The sequence below is a fragment of the Giraffa tippelskirchi genome, chromosome 7 (genome assembly GCF_054371585.1).
Source record: "Giraffa tippelskirchi isolate mGirTip1 chromosome 7, T2T-mGirTip1v1.2.pri, whole genome shotgun sequence".
Lineage (NCBI taxonomy): Eukaryota > Metazoa > Chordata > Mammalia > Artiodactyla > Giraffidae > Giraffa > Giraffa tippelskirchi.
This window is the reverse complement of record NC_137281.1, coordinates 47,938,668-47,957,256: the sequence shown is the minus strand read 5'-3', so window position 1 is coordinate 47,957,256 and position 18,589 is coordinate 47,938,668. Positions and strand designations below refer to the sequence as shown.

Genomic DNA, 18,589 nt, shown 5'->3' with positions numbered 1-18,589 from the left:
AGCCCGTGAGATTCTTCAGCCCATGGGGAATATGCGGGTGTGCAAGGCTGGGTGATCCCTGCTGAGAGCCAGGTGATCTGTACTGTGTCTTCCCCATGTGGAGGGAGGGGGGTGCTGGCCAGTGCCACTCACCCATGGGTGAGCCATCCATGGATGCCTGCCCCTAACCCCGGCCCGGCCTCAGAGACCTTCCTGAATCCTCCTCCTCCATGGAAAGAGCCTGCAGACGAGGGACCGAGGGACCGTCGTCCTCACCCCTGCCCCACAGCATGGGAGCGTCTCACCTCTGCACATCCCAGGCACGGAAAGAAGTCCCCCACCCCAGCTAGCTCTGTGGATAGGCCTGTGCCCTGGCTTTGGGCCGGTGGTGATAGAATGCTGGGAGCCCTCTGAGGCCGCTCTCCAGCTCCCTCCCACTGCCAGCAGAGCAAGCTGAGCTCCCCTCCACACTCCTTCCTCCATGCTCCGGAAGCCATGGGAAGGAAGGAAAGGGAGAAAAAGCCACAGGTCATGCAGAGTCACTTCTTAGCATCCGTGCACGCCCTGCTAGAGTGCTTAGTTAAAAGCCGGGTGATATCTGGAGGCTCAGTCCAGAGAGGAGGAACCCGGACCCAGCCAGGCTGCTTTGTGAAATTTGGGGGTCCTCTGGTCCCGGGGACCCCACAACCCAGCCACCGCCCCACTCTCTCAACCTTCACAGGGTCTCTCGGGTTCCCGAGCCCTGAGGTGATGCGTGTACCTTGAGCTCCTGTCGCCCAGATTCTAGCTTCCCCTCCATGTTGAGGGCAGACACCGCCCAAGCCTGGAGCTCGCAGGGTCCCGACAACTTGGCAAAGACAAAAGAGCTGCAGGGGGAGGAAAGGCAAGAATGTTCTAGAAGGAGACAGAGCCACACGCTGGGCCCAGGAGGCAAGCAACATCCACTTTTCCCCCTCACTGTTCTTTCTCTGAAACACCAAAATACAAACCAGGGCCGCATAAATGTATGTGTATAAAGAATTTAGTCAGTGCATGCACACACTCACACACATGCACATGTTTTATTTTTAATTTATTTATTTTAAACACCAGACTATTTCTTCTCACCAAAGGCCTTTTCTCACGCTGTTTTATCCCCGGCTTTCACAGAACTTCCCTACTTCATGTAGAGGAAGGCATTTCCCACAGCCCTCTGGCTGGAATGTGGTAAAATGCTAGCATCGACACATTTCTATTTCATTTTATTGCAGAAACGTTGTTTTATGGCGCAGGGTGTGTGGTGTGTGTGAAGAACGGGCAGAGGAAGGGGGGTTCTGCTGTGGAGGGGCGCTGCCCCGTGGTGCCGTCGGCCTCATATAAATCCTGAAAAGTGACAGTGGAGCTGGTAGGAGAATTTGGGAAACCAACAGACAAAATATACAGAGCAGCCCATAGGCCTCACCTTTACGAGGCAGAGAGAGCTCCTGGAATGGATGGGCCGGGACCTCCGAGGCCACTCATTAGGCACTTGATGAATTGGACATGGGGCCCACTGCCCTCCTGGGGCAGGGAAACGCTCGAAAACCAAGTTTTATTAACCTAATAAAATGAAAGGGGAAAAAAAATCAAGAAAATTTCAGCTGGAAGAATAAACGCAAGGAGCATAGCAAGTTAATCTACTTCTCATGTATTTAGAACCATTTTGGCAGCTGAGGGCAGTTCCCCAAAAGACCCCGCATTCCTAACGTCAGATTTCAGCCAACTGGCTATCCACTAGCTACAGCGGCCTAGGAAACCCAGGGATGCGTTGTCTCCATGGTCCTGAGCACCAAGAAGCCAGGAGTTTTTCGTCACGTTTAATGACAAAGCCCGGGAGGGAGAGGGGAAAATGGCAAAGAAACGTCTTTGGGGGCAATAAAGGGTTTCATAGAAAGAAAGGGACGTTGGCTGAGGTCTCAGGAATGCCATAGCACCCAAGGGCAGGGCTGCGGCCTCACAGGGGAGAGCTCCTGCAACAAACTGCAGAAGGTCAAGTGCAGGCAGACGTGACAAGGTCTATTTTATCCACAAATGCCTCCAGGGACCCTCAACTTGGACATGGGAGGGTAAGTGTTCCTTCTTGGACAGAGACCAGCGCAAGCCCAGGCTTCTGGTGCTTCTGGGGCTGCTCGGGCCATCTCAGTGGACCTGAGAGCCTGCTCTATTCAGGGGCCTGGCCAAGCCGCTGCTCACTCCCAGGAAGCAAGGGGGCTTTACTACCCTGGGTCCCGGAGCCCCGGCTGCAGCCGGCCTGTGTTCACCAGGCGCCCCTGCAGAGGGAGGATATGTTTCAGCAGGAGATGCTTCAGCAGGACGGGGTAGAGGGGGAAAAGCCACCTCCTCCCGATTCCCCATTAGGCTCCGAGCCAGCCTTGTGAACGGGCAACGTGTCCATCGGCCAGAATCAACAAGCCCCTGCCCAAAACCCCATCTTCTGGTCCTGCTCAGCGGGCCAACCCCCGCCTCCCCACGGCCCTTCCTCTTGTCTTAATAACACACGTACACACACTACCACCACTATACATGTGCACAAATACTGTCCACTCCTTGCTGGTTTAGTCCCAGCCTCTGGGCCAGCCTCTAACACACACACACACACACACACACACACCTGGGCCAGCCTCTAACACACACACACACACACATCTGGGCCAGCCTCTAACACACATACACACACACACACACACACACACACATCCTGGCCCTGTGTGCAGATAACAGGATCTCATTTACACATGCTCCCGCTATCCAACTCCTATGGTATTTGTGCAACTCTGAAAGTTGAGATCTCTGGTTTTTATTTTTTTAAGTTGCTTTAAAATTTCATTACTACAGGGGATTTCTAGGGCAGTTGAACTCTTCTGGATGATAGTGTAATGGTGGATACATAACATCACCATTTATGAAAATCCACAGAATGTACAGCACCAGCTACAGATTTAATGATACATCAATACTGCCCTGTCAACTGCACCAAATGCCCAGCATCCATGTCAGACATTAGCAACAGGGGAAACTGAGGTGGGGTGCAAGAGGTAGATGGGGACTGGTCTTCCTGCTTCATTTTTCTGTAAACCTAAACCTGCTCTAAAAAATGAAGTCTACTAATTAAAGAAACCTCATTGCTAAAGTGACATTAGGAATTTTCCTTTGCTGTTCTCTTCCCCGTGTGGTATTTCCTGGGAAAGGATGTTCAGAAAGTAGAAAAGTTCAAAATAGAACAGAAACCCTACCAGCGCACAGCTCTTCCATCCACCCCATTCGAGGCCTTCCTATGCTTGGTCTAGTCTCAGAGGACGTTTTCCAAGGCTGGTTTCCGCAGACAGAGGTGGCCTGCTGCCTCTGCGGTAGTGACAGCAATAAAAGCCAGGTTACTTGAACAGTATTCTCATTTATTTTTTATTTTTATTCTAATGTCCCATGGTGCTGAGCGCAGTGACACGATCACTGTTAAATAAACTGGAATCTTGTTTTCATTTCGCAGCTGGTTCCATCCAATTTACAGTCAAATGTCAGCCCATCAACTAGGATTACCAGGGTCATTCTGCCCCTGTCCTTTGAGGCCAAAGAGAAGGGTTCTGAGCCTGCCTGTGAGCCCACCCCACAAGCCTGGCACGGGTTATGCAGGAGAAGCCGCCTTGGGGTGTAGACTCCCAGGAGGAAAGTTGACCTGGGGAGCTTCCTGCCCCAGTGGGGCCTCACTGCAGGGAAAGATGGGCCCTGTCCCTCCTGGAGAGAGACAGAGAAGAGGAGACAGAGACAGTGAGACAGAGAGGGAGCGGTGAGGGGAGGGAGCAGAGAGACAGACAGACTGGGACAGAAAGAAACAGAGAACCAGGGGGGTCTGTTAGCCAGAAACTGCCTCCACCCCTCCTCCTCTCCGAGAGCTGATGTCCGCAGCCCTGACCACTGTGAGCGTGGACGCGGGCCGTGCTGCATTTACACACTTACACGGGGCCTGCACCCCCAGGCTGTCCACCCAGATCCTCAGGCCCCCTGCAGAGGTGGCTCCATCCTGCAGCCACCGTGGCGCCACCAGGTGGCGAAAGCACAGACTTGAATTCCTGCCCTCTGGTCTGCTCTGAGCTGGTCTGCTCTGGACTCGTGGGTGGGCCCGTGAGTTCACACACTGTGTGTGCACACACAGAGGGAACACCCGAACCACCACTGGTTCCATTCGGCCTGGAGCTGACTCTAGTGCAGCATGACCCCAGCGCGCGGCCTAAATCCAGCTGCCGGAAGCACCAGGAGCAAACCTGATGTCTGGGGTCCTCAAAGGAGAACGGCGACAAGGAGTCCTGAGATCTGGGCTTGGGGGCGTCAGCCCCAGCAGTGGGACGGCAGCCTCTCTCCTGCCCTTGGTGGGCTCAGAGCCCGTTTGCAAGCCTCTAAACCTGGCTTAAAATTATACCTGCTTCACAGGGTTGGGAGGGTAGGGAAAATAGAGGATATCTAGCAGGACATACACTCCGGGAACGAAGAGCCTCTTTAGCGTTCAGCGAGGCTGTGGGCACTAGGGGAGAGAACCAGGCAAAGGCAGGAAGGGGAATGCCAAGGCGTGCCTCACCCCCTCTCCTCCATTGCCATCCTTCCTCAGCGTTCCTCTTTAGACCAACCCACAGATGTTTTCATGGCACTTCTTAACTGGTGGTTGGCACTGAAAATAAACTTCAGCAAGCACTACTCATAAACAAGCAGTAATTGTCAGAGCTGACATTTATAGGGTGTCTCCAACAGGCCAAGCTCGGAACCTGATGCCTGTTGACAGGCTCCACCAGGCCCTTCAGCGGAGGTGCCGCTGGCACACCCATTCTGCAGACCAGAAAGCAGAGTCACAGGAGCCGTGTCACCACCAAGTGGCTGAGCTGGCTCCAGAGCCCACAGCCAGGCCCTGTCTCTCCTGCCTGTGTCAACCCAGGTGACGTGAGGGGCTGCCTGCACTGAGGCTCGTTATGAAAACTGGGAGGGAAGGGAACAGATTTCACCCCATTTGCTTTTCCACCGGAGCTGTTTTAGGGAACAGAAAGCCCAAGGAGAAGTGCTAGAACCAGAGGAGACTGACAAAAAGGGACTCAGCTGGGCCAACAGTCCTGTGTGGGCCACCAGGCGGGATGAGGACAAGCCGGCTCCTAGATGCACTTGCCTTGGGAGCCGTTTCCTGGCATCGGCCATCCTGAGGAGCCTGGAACTGGTAGTCCCGGGAGGTTGTCACCCCTCCATGTGCATAATTCACCAGAGAATGGACAATTTTCCAGCAAACCAACGAGAAGTTGTACAAAATAAGGCAGGGGTGAGCACACAGAACTTGGGCCAGAAGTGCCTGGTTTGGGTGTCTGAGCTCTTCCCCTTGCTTTGGGGTGAAGTGCTTGGCCTTGCAGAGCCTCAACTCTCTCACCTGCAAAATGGGGATCATCATACCTGGTCTGTGGGTCCTCATGTGCCATCCAGCATCAGGTGTGCAGCAAGGCCAGGTCACCAGCTCACAGTTCCCTTCACATGGCCTTAGCAATGAGCACCCACCCTGGGGTCTTGGCAACACCTCCCCTCCACAAGGTCCTACTGACCCATAGGGCTTTTATCCTGACTACTCAGCAGCCTGCAATGGACCATTCATATAATAAAATGCTGGCTGCACAAAACAAATGCAAAATTTTGTAAAATATACAAATGCTCAGACAAAGGCCAGGACACCAAAATGTTACTAATAACTATTTTCAATCCATAATGTTTAATGTTTTAACTACTTGGGTAATTAATAAAGGAAATTAAGAAAAGACAAAGAAATACAGCTTAGAGGAAAATAGATGCCTTTTTCTCCTGAGCGACACTCATTTCCCACGTGGTCGGTGACAATCGAGGCCCCACAGCCATGTACCAGTACAGAGCTCAGATCTCCCAGGGGCCATCATCCTGCCCCTGGGAGAGCTGCGGCAGGGGTCTGGGTTAGGAGGAGGATTCTCCACAGCCTCAGGCTGGTAGCCTCCATCTGCCCCAACCAGACCCAGTCCATACTTCCCTTGCCGTGAAACATTCACGGTTAGCCAAGGCTTTTCTTTCTCCCTTCTTTGCAGTTATAGACAACAACACAGCCACTCTATTTGTGCACAAGGTGTCCTAGAGTTTTGGGTGAACGCGCGGGGGATAATATTCAAGCTGTACACCAGGACCTCTGTGAGCCACAGCCAGAGCCGGGGCGGGTCTGGGACCTCCATGTTGCATGGCTTTGTTTAAGCTTCTCTGACTGTGAGGGTGGAGACCAGCATGCGCTGGCAGGCCTGGCTTCATGTTCCGTCCCTCACATGGCAGGGTCCCTGTTAGAATCATGGGACTAAAAATAACCACCACCAACAAACAGAAAGCAAAACAAACAAAAAAAGCATCGAAAGCAAATTCATAGACAGAAAACTCGAGGCCCCAACATTGAGGATGAGACCACAATCGAATCAACTCCAAACTGCTTGGGGTGAGGGCGCTGAACTGGGAGACACCAGCCCCTGGTCTGAGCTCGGACTGTGCCTCCTGAATGACGGGGCACCCAGACAGCCCATGCCTGCTGACACTGTGGGAGGAGGTCCCTGACTGCTCTGGCCCCAGAGGCTTTGAGGGGACAAAATCGACCCTCCTAGGGCCTCAGTCCTGCAGGACTAGGGGCAGACAACAGAGAATCAAATTTTCTTTTCCCTTCAAATTATCAGCCAAATGAACGTGATCAGCAATAAAACAAGTTCACTGGACTGTAACCTGGATTCTTTTCCATCTTTTATAGAAATAAGCATTTCCTTGCCTCTCTCCCAACCTGTAGTACTTACTTCTGTCTCTTCACTGACCCCACCTCCAGCCCCACTTCCTCTGACACTTCTCACCCATCCAGGTCTTGTGTTCCTTGTTTCAAAGGACGCAACAGCAGGCCACCGGGTCACTGAACCACCCACATGCATGCTGCCTCAGTTCAGGTGGAGCTGCTCACGCAGCCCGTGTCAGGTCAGGGTTGGGATGTGCTTGTCCCTCCATGATGATGTCCCTCAGTGATAAAGACCCCATCATCCCAGCACTCGGCCCCTACTAGGACTGGGGTAACACCCCCCCACCAGAGTCAGCACACCTGCGTACCTCAGACACTCCAAGTAGGGCCCCAGGGTCCCATCGTATGTGTGGTCCAAATTTTCAGAATAATCCCAGGTGTCCCACTTTCCCCAGCCTGCTGCCTCTGCAGAAGCATGGTGACCTGACGGTGACCCTCCCCACAGGACAGCAGCAGGGGAGTCACCCATCTTTATGACTTTACATCGGAATCATCCCCAATGCACGTCTTTCTCACAGCTGAGCCCAGAGGAAGCTCATGTTGCTCCTTGGACTAACTGTGGTCCCAGTTACCTTTCAGGTCGCGTGTGGAGGAACCCAGTGGCCATCACGGGGCTCCTGGATAGGACCTTATGTTGATCTGTGTGTGTTTAGCTGTTTTCCACACCCTTCATTCCACGGGGACTTAAAGCAATTGGACTCATCTTCTGAGGCTCTTTCATCTGCCTCCAAACCCAGAGCCATGAGTTGGCTCTGGCTACACCTGGGTCATTTGTCCTCAACAAAACCATTGCAGGTAATAGGACAGTAAGGGGCGAAACCCACCCACCACACACACAAGGGAGATATGACCTGTGAATAAAGGTACGTGTGCACACATAGAGGAAAAATAATAAACTATGCCGTAAGTTAGTACTTATGTAACTCCCCAAGATATGAATGTTACGCCTTAAATAAAATGCTTCTTACTTAGTTAAATTTGGGAAATGCTTCCTCCAACACTTGCAGGGATTCACGATGGCAGGGGCTCTGAGATGTCTCCCCGTGGAAGCATCTCCAGGCAGCACCCCTGGCTTTTGGGCTCCTGGTTGGTGCTCACGTGTCGCTGTACTACTCCATACACCCATGTGCAAAAGCAGACCCATCGCCCGACCTCCTGGAGCTCTGTCCAGTGACAGACAGCCATCAGCCAAACCAGCACACAAAATAATGAACCTTAGGAAGTCAAGTGGCTAGGGTATTGTGAGCCTACAGTAGAAATCCAGGGTGGCTCCCCAACTGGGAAGTGATGCTAGCCAAGCAAGTGATGTCAAAGGGGCAGATCAAAAGAGGAGATGGCAACTGTTCAACCTGTAAAGCGTGTTAGAGCAAGGAGCCCACGAGAGCTCAGAAGGCAGGAGGAAGGGAACATGGCAGGTTTGAGGACCAAAGAAACCAGGGTGACAGAAGTAAAGGAAGTCATCACAAGGGTGGCTGGCGATGTGGCTGGAATTATATCATTAAAAAATAAAAGTGAAGTGTTAGTTGCTCAGTAGTATCCAACTCTTTGCAATCCATGGTCTACAGCCCACCAGACTCCTCTGTTCATGGGATTCTCCAGGCAAGAATACTGGAGTGGGTAGCCATTCCCTTTTCCAGGGAATCTTCCTGACCCAGGGATCGAACCAAGGTCTCCTGCATTGCAGGCAGATTCTTTACGGTCAGAGCCACTATTACCCATTTTGTGCCTTATCATATTACAGCCCCCAGTCCATGCTCACTAGACACGGCTGCAGGCAACCAAGTCGGGTTTATTAGCTCACTGAGCAAGTAAGGAACCACAGCATCTCCAACGGCGAACTGAGGAAAGGGCACGTTAGGTCCAAAAATTGTGGATACAGTTATGTCAAGGTCATTGGTGACTTTGGCAAAAGCTGTTTGATGAGAACAATGGAAGTAGAAGCTAGATAATAATTGATAGAAGATTAGAGAATGAAAACAGTAAGTACAGACCACATTCCTGAGAAACAAAAGAAAGGAGAGGACAATAAGCAAGTGGCAGATGGAGGACCATGTGGGGCTGATGTGTGTTTGTCTTTTCTTAATGAGAGAGACCGGGTCATGTATAGACATATTTTGTAAAAATTTAGTAGTTACTCTGGGGTTTGTAAAATATATCTTTATTGGATCTGAGTTTACCTTGAAATAATACTACATGGATTCACATGTGGTACACTCCCAATTCCTCCCTCATATTGTGCTTCCTCTTATTATGCATGTTAGTCTTATTTACGCTATAAACACACAGTACATAGTGACTGTGGAGTGGAGCGGGAGGAAAAGATATGCTCTCACCTTAGTTTTCCTGATTGGTTTAAGAAACATAAAGACCCAGTGGAATTAAGTTTTCACATGTAGTTTTTGAAGTAGGAGATACCTACCCCTATGCAGTCACCAAGGTAACTTTTTCTGTCTCATAACAGAGAGCAAGTTGGCCAGGTTAGGCTCAGGGCAAATGGACATTGGGAAATTCAGAGAGCTGAGGATTCTGTCCACACTTGCATCTGACCTGCCCCAGTTTGGGTCTTGCTAGAAGGTTCCAAAGGCTGCTTTGGAACATTTTTCTTATAGCCAAATGCACTCTGTGCTCACTCAGTCCACGTCCTTCATGTTTTGGGGTGCTGTGGTACCCAAGAGAAGTTCATGCCAGGGTTCAATTCATTTCATTTAAATCTCTAGGCTCTTCAAGTCCTCCCCTTTGAGCCAAGACGTATTCTATGGATTCCATCCCCAGTCCAAGTTCTAAAGGCTGGGATTCTGCTGAGAGCCCTGGAGCCTGGCCAGGTTCTGTGGGTTCAGCTGCTGGAAGAGGGTACTGAGCTCCTTTCCGGGGGACTGAGCCACTCTTCCTCTTTGTACCAGTGCAAACACTTCTGGCCAAGGGCTCAGTCACTCTTTAATTTAGATAAAGGGAAAACTCTGTTTTTCAGGGAGAGCAAATGGTTATGTCAAGAGCTGTGGAAGTCTGTATAACTCAGCAATGACTGGCCTCACAGGCCCACTCTGGGACCGAGCCAGGCAAGTGAGAAGTGGCTAAGCCATCACTTGTGGTCAGATACTGTGATCAGAAAGGAAGACCTTATTATGCCTATAAGCTTGTGTATAACTGTCCCAGGAAACTGCCCCTTAGGAGGCCAGCACATACAAGCCTCCGAAAGAACATGTGTTTGCTCCCGTGGGCATGACCTGCATTTGACTTCAGAGCTCCTGATTCAGCTCAGCTATAATGAAGGCTCCCAGGGCCAACACAGACCAAAACACAAGGGACTGCAGCCAACATGGAACAGTCAAACTCCCCTGATTCCTCTCAAATAGTCAAATTTCCTCCCCTTCCCTGGATTGGGAAGGAGAGTCCACCAGTCTTCCCCACCCACTAAAACCACCATCCAGACCTTACTCAGGCATTATCAAATGCCCTGCCCTCTAATATCTGAAAGCCAGTCAAGGGATCATCTCAAAATTCACATCTCTTACTGATCAAAGCTTTCTTAAGTGAACAATGTAAAGAAATAGAGGGAAACAATAGAATGGGAAGGACTAGAGATCTCTTCAAGAAAACTGGCGATACCAAGGGAACATTTCATACAAAGATGGGCACAATAAAGGACAGAAATGGCAAGGAGGACCTAACAGAGGCAGAAGAGATTAAGAAGAGGTGCCAAGAATACACAGAAGAATTATACAAAAAAGGTCTTAATGACCCAGATAACCACAATGGTGTGGGCCCTCACCTAGATCCAGACATCCTGGAGTGTGAAGTCATGTGGGCCTTAGGAAGCATCACCAGGAACAAAGCTAGTGGCGGTGATGGAATTCCAGTTGAGCTATTTCAAATCCTAAAAGATGATGCTGTGAAAGTGCTGCACTCAATATGCCAGCAAATTTGGAAAACTCAGCAGTGGCCACAGGACTGGAAAAGTCAGTATTCATTCCAATCCCAAAGAAAGGCAATGCCAAAGAATGCTCAACCTACCGCACAAATGTGCTTAGTTCACCTGCTAGCAAGGTAATGCTCAAAATCCTTCAAGCTAGGCTTCAGTAATATGTGAACTGAGAACTTCCAGATGTTCAAGCTGGATTTAGAGAAGGCAGAGGAACCAGAGATCAAATTGTCAACATTCGTTGGATCATAGAAAAAGCAAGGGAATTCTAGAAAAACATCTACTTCTGCTTTATTGATTACACCAAAGCCTTTGACTGTGCAGATCACAACAAACTGTGGAAAATTCTTCAAGAGATGGGAATACCAGACTAATTTATCTGTCTCCTGAGAAAGCTGTATGCAGGTCAAGAAGCAACAGTTAGAACCGGACATGGAACAACAGACTGGTTCCAAATTGGGAAAGGAGTATGTCAAGGCTGTATACTGTCACTCTGCTTATTTAACTTACATGCAGAGCACATCATGCGAAATGCCAGGCTGGATGAATCCTAAGCTGGTATCAAGATTTCCAGGAGAAATATCAACAATTTTAGATATGCCCATGATACCACCCTAATGGCAGAAAGTGAAGAGGAACTAAAGAACCTCTTGATGAGGGTGAAAGAAGAGAGTGAAAAAGCTGGCTTAAAACTCAACATTCAAAAAACTAAGATCATGGCATCTGGTCCCATCACTTCATGGAAAATAGATGGGGAAACAGTGGAAAAAGTGACAGATTTTACTTTCTTGGGCTCAAAAATCACTGCAGATGGTGACTGCAGCCATGAAATTAAAAGACGCTTGCTCCTTGGAAGAAAAGCTATGACAAATCTAGACAGCATATATAAAAGCAGAGACATCACTTTGCCAAAAATGGTCCATCTAGTCAAAGCTATGGTTTTTCCAGTAGTCATATACAGATGCAAGATTTGAACCATAAAGAAGGCTGAGCACTGAAGAATTGATGCTTTCAAACTGTGGTGCTGGAGAAGACTCTTGAGAGTCCCTTGAACAGCAAGGAGATCAAACCAGTCAATCCTAAAGGAAATCAATCACAAGTATTCATTGGAAGGAAGATGCTGAAGCTGAAGCTCCAGTATTTTGGCCTCCTGATGTGCAGAACTGACTCATTGGAAAAGATCCTGATGCTGAGAAAGATTGAGGGCAGGGAGAGAAGGGGATGACAGAGGATGAGATGGTTGGATGTCATCGCTGACTCAACGGACATGAGTTTGAGCAAACTCTGGGAGATGGTGAAGGACAGGGAAGCCTGGTGTGCTGCAGTCTATGGACTTGCAAAGAGTTGGACATGACTTAGTGACTGAATAACAACACAGCTGATCCTGCCTAGATTCAGTTTCCCAGGACTACTATCCCATAAAGGTGAGAAAACAGGAGTTACAACAGATCCCTAAAGATGACATCAATTAGCTACAGAATAAGTCAATCACAGGATATGCCACGCCCACAATTCCTAGGCAACCAAGTTCTTAATCATGCAGTCCTCTTGGTCATAACTTGACAATCTGCACATCAAATGCATTTTGAAGCAGGAAGCCATTTACCACTAACATGTGCCTAACTAGTCCTCCAACAAGGTAACCTAGTAGAGCAACTTGTTCAGGCTCTGGGAGCAAGTCAGAATGTTATGAGAATGGGAAGTCAGTATACATGTGGAAAACTAGAAAGGGCCAGGTGCTGCTGCTAAATAGGTGAGGTGAATGGCTTGTTAGGCTAAGAATGGATTTGAGTCAAGTCGGCATGAAATTGGCTTTCTTGGTTTGCATACTGATGTCTAATCCTCATGACTTTCTGAAATGAGGGAATATCCTTTTTCTTTTTGCAGAAGAAGAAATAGACTCTCAGTTATGGGACTTGTTCAAAGTTTCACAGGCTGGTGGCGAGTGATACAGTTGGGATTCAAACCCAAAGAGCTTTCGGATCAAGACTGTTCCACCAAAAAGCTATAATCATTTAGAATGAGTATATTTTTATTAAAATGCTTGATAAACAATAATTAAGCTTAACATGTGACCAAGGTGGATTCTAAGAACATGAGAACTTAGAAGGGAAAGGAACTTGAGTCATTATTTAATTTTGCAAAGTTAATTCAATTTTTACAAAACCAATCCATTTTCAAGAATAATTCTATTTCCCAAATTTTTCATCAACTCATTTTTCATCTATCCCTCTTCTTTAAGAATAGGTTATAGGTTAGATGTAAATTGGTACAAATCATCTATAGAGCCATAGAGAAATGTGTATCAAGAACCTCAAAAGGATTCATGCCATTCGATTAAGGTGACCTTATAATTTATCATCCAAATCAGGACATTTGAGAGTAAAAACAAGCACTGTTACTAACCATATCAGAAGAAAACAGGGACTAAGTGGGCCAACCAGAGATATGGACCCAGAGATATTTCAGACAAAATAAGTCTACGTCTAAGACCCATCCTAAAGAAATCCACTCATTCATCCATCATTAATTAATTCATAAATATTGAGCACCTAATATATTCCAAATACAACAATTGCATTAAAGGATCATCATAACAGTGTTGATTTGATGAACAATAATTGGGAAACCAGCTACAGGTCCATCATTAGTTAATCATATTCTGGAAGATCCAGGTGATGGGAGACTGTGTAGATACTAAAAATCAAGTTTTCCCACAATGAATTAATAGAAAATACAAGAAAAATATTAAATAAGTATGAAACAACTGTATATTTAGCATGACCACAATTTTATAAGGATATATAAGCATGTGTTTGTTTATGCTTCAAAGTAGACAAAAATAGCCATATATCAGAGGGGCAATGGTAGATTTCTCTGGATGGTAGCATGATGAAAGGTTTCTATTTTATTCTATGTGGGGTTTTCTTTCTGTACTTTTATGTTTTCCACAGGAGCATATGTTAGTGTAGCAGGGGAAACAGGACACGAAGTATCACTGGGAGAGCCAGGAGAGCTACATTTTTGGGTGCTAGGTGCAGACACTCCACTTAGGAGTGGGGCCATAGGCAAGGGCTGGCCCTCTGAGTACAGACAGGAACAGTGCCCGTGCCTGCTCTTGGATCTGCGGGAAGAATGAATAAGCAGGACGAGTCACCTCCCTTCCCCAGACTGTCCTCCCCCAGGTCCCCTATCTCGGTCCCTGGTTTTCTCAGACCCAGGCTTTTCATCTCAGAGAATAGCTGGTGTCTGTGGGTCTGTAGCACTACAACTACAAGACCTTCCCTTTGTCCCAAAGGTGATAGCTTCTTGCCAGCATCACTGGGCTGTGGGAGCCCCAATCCTGGACCTCGCCAGGCATTCAGTGTCCTCAACAACAGTCACACATCAACAGATTTTTGCTGTGTGGACTTCCGGTTCAAATCCCAGCTGTGCAAATCACAGGCTCTGGGACCTCAGAAGGGCTGTTTTACCTTTCTGTGCCTTGGGTCCCTGGGACCTCAGAAGGGCTGTTTTACCTTTCTGTGCCTTGGGTCCCTTCTGAGCAGTTTCATGGGATAAAACTGTGTGTGTGTGTGTGTGTGTGTCTGTGTGTGTCTGTGTGTGTGTAAACATGTAACCCGTACCTGGCCTGTAGCACCTGTGTAATTAGGGTTCACTCTCCGTGATGAGTGCTTCCTCTGCTTGCTTGGGGTACCCCCAACACCCTCCTTTTAAGTCTGAGGAATGCAGCTGCCTGCAGAGATACCAATAGCAACCAAGTCCAAACCATGCACCTGTGAGTGGGAAATGCTCTTTTTCAGTCTCCACTGTGATTAAAGTTGTTCCTTTTCAATTGTCTTCAATTTCATAAAATACACATTAAAATTGATCACTAGCATAATTTAGTACAACTACATCGCCACTATCTAATCATATCAGGTAATGATTACTTCATTACCTGAAAGGAAACTGTAACTGTTGCAATCACCCCAATGCTTCCCAGCTCCTGGCAACCACTTATCTGCTTTCTGTGTGTAAGGTAAGGGTGCACCTATTCTGCACATTTCCTATAAATGGAATGTAACAGTAAAGGCCTTTGGTGACTGGCTTTTTAAAATTCAGCACAATGTTTTCAAGGCTCAGCCACACTGTAGCATGCATCAGTGCATCCTTCCTTTTGAAGGCTGAATAATATTCCTGTATGAATAGGCCATATTTGCTTACCCATTCATCTGTCAGTAAATATTTGGCTTGTTTCCACATTTTGCCCATTGTGAACAATGCTGCTATGAATGTTTGTGTACAAGTGTTTGTTTGAACACCCATTTTCATTCTCTTGGGTATAAATCCAGGAGTGGAATTGCTGGATCATAGGGTAGCTCTATGTTGAAGCTACTGAATGCGCGGCAGCTACACCCTTTGACATTTCCACCAGCGATGTGTGAGCGCTCTGACTTCTCCATGTCCACATCAGGAATGTCTCTTGACCAGCCCCTTGCTTCAAGTTACGCTTTTGTCAGGCACAGGGTTAAGCCAGGCTCCTTCCAAAACGTCTGCTCTCCAGGGAGGCCCCGTGTCTTGGAGTGTGGCCAGCACCACGTAGAAGGGCCAGGGAACAGTGCGCACTGTGTCTGCGTGAGGCTCTGCTCTGGCCTGCCTGGTGCTGCACGTGTGAGGAAAGCGGAAAACCCCCCCGGGCACACAGGATGGCAGAGTCCCCAGCACCTGGGCCCCCAGGGGCAGCAGACACACAAATGGCCCGGGCACTTTGGAGACAGTCCCTGAGAACACATGTGGTTCCGATCAGGCCTGCCCTGTGCAGCATCCTGTCTGTGGACAGCTTATTATTACTGACAAAGTATCCTCCCTCCCAATCTCAGGGAGCACTCATTTTTCCCGCCTATTAAACCTGATTGAAAAGTTGGGTTTGATTGGACTCGGCCGGGGGCCCTGTCATAAGCCGCAGCAGCTCTGTTTTGTGGTGAAATGCTTGAGGTGTGTGGAAATAGTGTCTCCCTCAGGGCCCTGGATTCCCCAGTGTTAGAAGTGGGTTTTGCCAAATGAGAGTAGATGGTGGTGCCACCAGCTGGGGGTGCAAGAAATGAGGAGATATTGGTCAAAGGGCACAGACTTCCATTTGGAAGATGAACAAGTTCTGGCGGCTAATGCACAACACTGCACTGTGTACTTGAAAGCTGCTGACAGTAGACCTTAAAAGTTCTCACCAGATGTACAAAAAAAAAAGGTAACTATGTGAAGTGGTGGAGGCGCTGACTAACTTTACCATAGTGATCATTTCACTATATATGCACATATCAGATCATCATGTGGTACACCTTAAAAGACATAGTGTCATCTGTCAATTATATCTCAGTGAAGCCGGGCAAAATGGAAGAAGTGGGTTCTACAACTCGCCGGTTCGCTGAGCTCTCAAGCTGCACTGTATGCACCAAGTAAAGGGCACCCAAAGCATTCCATTATGTTGATAAACAACTGCTTTAGAGTCATCTCATGGCAGGGGTCTTAGATCTTACTGCTGCAAAGCAAATTAGCTCCGAATTTAGCAGTTTACAGGGATATACCATCCTGTGTCCCCAGGATCCTCAAATGTATCTGGGACAGTTGTGAAGTTTAAAATCTTCCAGACAGTCATTAAGTTTTTTTCATAATTATCTGAGTCCACCTGAGTCTGTACATAAAAACAATGTTTCAATATGTTTTTAAGAATGTAACCACTTGTTCAGAATTCTCAAAAAGGAGAAGAGGAAGGCAAGCAAGATCAAGTCTGTGGAAGCTTACTCCCTTAAAACAACTATCCATCTTCAAGCAATTTCTAGAAAGCCTCCATGTATTGCTGGAGAATAGGAGCTATCCTGCAACAGCCCATCATGAGTGTGTGAAATTCTATCATATAACGTCTCCCTGCTCCATGGGACACAGTGGGCCAGGCCACCAGTTCAGTTCAACCCCTAGTTTGCAGAGGCCAGAGAGACCAGGCAGCTTGTGCAGGGCACAGAGCAAGTGGCTTAGCTGATCCTAGGGAAACCCCAAGTCTGTTTTCCTCGGCAAATTCAACAGAGAAATAGAAACCATTCTCCTGGTCACAGACACCTCCAATCCTAGCTTCCGCCACATCCTTCAGGTACAGCAGGGAGGCTGACGTAGGGTGCACCTTTGCCCCAAACACAGTGGAAGCTGACTTCCCTAGCAGCCCCACACCTGACTACTCAGCAGGCCTCTCTACTGAAGAAGGGCTGGGGGAGGGATTCAGTGAAGTCAAGGAGGGAAGAGCAGAGGTTGGTGCACCGGGGAGAGGGCTTCTGATGTGGACCCCAGCCCTCCCAGGTCTACATCCCTGGCAGCCTAGACCTCTCCCCTAAGGCACCTCCAAGTGTGCAGTGGGGCCTGGGAGCACACATGCAACCTGGTGGCTGCCCTGGGGTGGGCCAGTCTCACGGCCAGACTGGGGAGCGGAGAAGATCGTCACTTGCGGGTGCTCACTGCTGAAGACACCATGCTTGGGCTTCATCCCAAGGCCCATGACACAGGTTTTGCCCGCTCTGAGACTGCCTGGTGGTCTCAGGTTGCAGGCTGTGGCCAGGATTTCTGCCTTTCACCAGGAACCCCTTGGACACTAAACAGACATCTCTAGGGGGCTGTTTATTCTGCTGGAGAAATAACAATTATGCCACCAGCAGGACAATGGGCACTTGGAGAGACTCTGACTGCAGGATGGCAAGGAGTAAACAGAACTCTCTAGTAAACCTCACCAGAGACTGGGAGAGGGGGACGGAGAAGAAAAGAACACAGAGAAGAATTGGGTCACAGTGATTTGCAAGCTGCAAGAGCATTTGGAGAAGGAGGAAGCCAAGATGTGTTTCCACACACTCTGTTTACGAGAGGAACCTGCACATTTATAGGCCCCTGTGCGATACTTGCTGCATCTCAAGGTTTGTTTTATTTTCCAGCTAAATTATAAATGTGCTTTATTTGGTGGAATATAGGGGTGCAGTTTATTTGCTGATGGGCATGGCACCCTTGGATGTGAAAGCTGGGGATTCCTAAGAGGTTTGTTCATTCCTTTTCCCCCAACCCCAGCCTGGGGAATGCTGTAACCACCTCATACTGGCATGTCACACCTACACTAATTACCAACTATTTATTTTCTTCCTTTTTAAAAAGACTTCATTTTGAAAAACGTCAAACCTACAGAAAAATCACAAGTGAAGTGAGAAACCATCTGCCTTTCCCTAGATATACACGCCACCCCCCCATCACACGCACACACTCACACACATTACTGTCACTGCTGACTCTTTTGATAGTAGACACACTTGAGTGTGTGTCTCCTAAAAGCCACCCCATTCTCTCACAGAACCGTGACACATCAATGAAGTTCAGGAAGGCATCGCTGACCCCTGTTGTCATCAGATACAGGTGCACTACACCAGCTGCTCCTGACCTGTCTCCCTACACCCGGGACGTCCCTCATCTTTCCTCCTGACACTGACGATTTAGGAGGCGCGGGCCAGTTGTCTTGAAGAATCTCCCTCAATTTGGGATAGCCTGATGGTTCCTCATTGTTAGATTCAGAGTATGCATCTGGGGGCAGGAATACCTGAGACGTGATGCTGTGTCCTTCTGAAGGCATCATATCAGGGACCATGACGTCATTTGTGGTGGCTCAGAGGGTAAAGCATCTGCCTGCAATGCGGGAGACCTGGGTTCGATCCCTGGGTGAGGAAGATCCCCTGGAGAAGGAAATGGCAATCCACTCCAGTATTCTTGCCTGGAAAACCCCATGGATGGAGAAGCCTGGTGGGCTACAGTCCATGGAGTCGCACAGAGTTGGACACAACTGAGCAACTTCACTTCCACTTTCTAATGAT

General features: G+C 48.5%; 1 long non-coding RNA gene across 1 annotated transcript in view; it reads right to left on the bottom strand.

Annotated features, from left to right (window-relative positions):
- The window catches only part of LOC145514726 (uncharacterized), a 93,954-nt gene that overhangs the window by 8,421 nt on the left and 66,944 nt on the right, over positions 1-18,589 (bottom strand). The window contains exons 2-4 of the long non-coding RNA XR_014060320.1: positions 3,231-3,339; positions 1,421-1,557; positions 740-845 (exon numbers count right to left, since the gene is read on the bottom strand). This is a non-coding gene — a long non-coding RNA (uncharacterized LOC145514726). The remainder of the gene's footprint in view (positions 1-739; positions 846-1,420; positions 1,558-3,230; positions 3,340-18,589) is intronic.